Source organism: Suncus etruscus, chromosome 2 (assembly GCF_024139225.1).
Source record: "Suncus etruscus isolate mSunEtr1 chromosome 2, mSunEtr1.pri.cur, whole genome shotgun sequence".
Taxonomy (NCBI): Eukaryota; Metazoa; Chordata; class Mammalia; order Eulipotyphla; family Soricidae; genus Suncus; species Suncus etruscus.
The window spans coordinates 128,178,854-128,181,542 of record NC_064849.1 but is presented as its reverse complement, the minus strand read 5'-3'; the positions used below and the strand labels follow the sequence as shown (position 1 = coordinate 128,181,542).

Here is a 2,689-nt window from a genome sequence, read left to right as displayed (position 1 = left end):
AGGATTTTTCTTAAACTTCTAGTTATTATGTTAAAGCTGGATGCTATTTTTTAGCCATAAATACATATTCTATAGGCTTGAACTTACACATAGCAGGAAAGCCAGGTGACTGCAAAGTCCAGAAATTCTCCAGGGAAAAGTTATCCCCGATGGCCATTGAGAAATCTGGGGTTTGCCATCCCCCACACCCTCTGCCATGTTCTTAGAAGGACAAAGCTAGCTTAATACATAATTTTTAACACATGATTTTTAGTTGCAAGATGCCAGTCTGTGAACTGACCAGACTGAACCAGGTTGAAAAAATTAATTGAAATTTGAAAAATGGATAAGGCTTTAAAAATTGTATTATTATAAAATGTAGAGATAACAAATAAACAGACAAAACAAAACAACACTAAACACAACATTTTACACTTGTGGCCACTTTCATTCATCACAACAGACACATAAACAGACAAAAGGATTGATTTAAGACTTATTTATAAAAAATTGACAAGCGCTTTTAAATATTTAGCTAGCATGTTTGTGAGAAGAAAAAAAAATTTTTGTAGAAAAAATTTTTTTAGTTTTGAGAAGTACTTAATGTAGATGGAGTGGAACTTTGCTGAAAATAAATTTTAAGGTTTAGATTTAACACAAAACATTTTTAAAACAATTTTAATTTGAAGTTTAAAACATTAAGTAAAATGGTTAATGAGCACTGTAGAAGGAGTCTCTACTTTGAAGTATGAAATGATTTGCTGTAAATGAATAGGTTTTCTTTAAATTGGTTTTGCAGTAGAACAGTAAGACAGCTGCAATAAAGTGTTAAAATTTTTATGATTAAACACAATAGCATGAACTATGATTATTAAAGGTATAAAAAACTGATTTTAAAAAACAAACAACTGTTTTTACTATGAAGACTTTAAGTGAATAATTTGTAAAAAATATTATATACCAAATTAACTAAATGCTTAGATTATTATAAAATATAGTTAAAGACATCTGATGCATTTACACACCTAGAACTTAAGACTAAAATTGTATTTAATACTAGTTAATTTGCTTATAAAGTTTAGTTACTTTTATATATTACTTATAAAATTATATATAATATATTTTTTATTAATATTATTTTTTCACTGCGACACAAATATACAGATTTGTATAATGTGCTGATATTTTGAATGCACTTAAAATAATAGTTCTTTCAATGCAGAAATAAAGAACAACCATTGCTGTAGCACAAAGTTAAAACTAAGGGTACTATAAAGCAAACCTAGGTGTTCACTGTGCATTAAATTAACTATATTGTTTAAAAAGGCTAACCACATTATTTTTCACATAATTTTGTAAATACTTTAAAAATTAAAATAAAACTTTTAATAGAAATATAAGACTTAAATTTAACACTTTTGTGTTCGTTTGGATTTTAAAACACAAAGAAGTTTTTCTTTTACCAATATTTTGTTATCTGTAAAGTGACAGAATTATGACCTTAGTGTAAAATTTTCTGAGAGGCATGAAAAAAAAAGTTTATTGCCGTTCTTTTCCTGTTGCTTTTTAATGTTTTAATAATTACTTTACACCATTTAATGCACTAAACGTAATAACACAATATCTGACGAAGTGTAGGGCTGACAAGGTGAAGCAGAGTCTTTTACTGATAACTCGGGGAGGGGCCAGCACAGTTAACAGCAGGAAGGCTAGAGGCAAATTATTTACAGTCAGCAGGGTGTAATGATATAGAGAAAAAAAAGCAATCTTTTAAGATTAATTACTAATTTATTGGAATTAGAGGGAATGGCAACCGAAGAGGGGAGTCTGGGTTGCAAAAGCACCATGGGGATCATGGTTTTATTAATTGATTTGAGAATATGCAAGAGATGCCACTTTTCAGATTTCTTTTGAATAACAAAGATTGGGTATTTCAAGGTGAATTGGAAGGCTTAAAGTGGGAGTGGCAGGGCTTGAGCTGGCTGTTTCCCAAGGCTGGCAGGAAAGAGGCTGAAGGAGGCTGAGGGCTGGTTTGAGCAAAATGTACTGAGTAAAAGGTACATTAGGCTCAGAAGTTTTAACAGCAAAGTGTAGATATCGCAAGGTTTTATGGCTTAGCAGATGATACTTTGTAATTATCCTGCTCACTGTGCCCTTAGAATTTTTTGTAGGCACTGCAGCAGTTTCTGTTTTATGGCACTCAGCCTGACTTTTATTAGTTTGTTTCTTTGAATTCTCAAGAGGGGGGGCTTGGCCGTGGAATTCAGTGGGCAGAGGACAGACAACTATAGATTTAGGAGGGGGGGAAACACCTGAAGGGCAGAAACCTGTGAATTAAGAGAAGCAGCCTGTTTTTGAAGGCTTAAGATTTGTTTAAGATTTTTAATTTGGCCAAGTAGTTTCATTTCTATAGCTTTAAGAGGGGGAGCGGTGAGAGGAGGGAATCTGCCATGGTTAGGGACTGAGCGTTCTCCGCGGTGGAGGCTGCTGAGCAGGCGGGGGAAGACTTTCTCCATTAGGGAGAAAGACAGAAAAGGTAGCGCTGGTTTTTGAGCCAAGAGCATTATCAAGTTTGTTAGAGAGGTGAGAGACCATGGATGTAATTGTGGTGAGTTGGGAGCTTAAGTCAGAAAAGGGGGGGGGGGGAGGGAGAAAGCAGCAACAGTTTGTTGCCGGTGTGGGGGAGCTGCTGGAATGCCGGCTCTGGGGA

General features: G+C 34.2%; 1 non-coding gene across 1 annotated transcript; it reads right to left on the bottom strand.

Moving 5' to 3' along the window:
* Nucleotides 1–1,150: 1,150 nt before the first annotated feature.
* On the bottom strand, nucleotides 1,151–1,280 carry LOC126002494 (small nucleolar RNA SNORA22). Its single transcript, XR_007493189.1, has one exon. It is a non-coding gene; the product is annotated as a small nucleolar RNA SNORA22 (small nucleolar RNA).
* Between the last annotated feature and the right edge of the window lie 1,409 nt (nucleotides 1,281–2,689).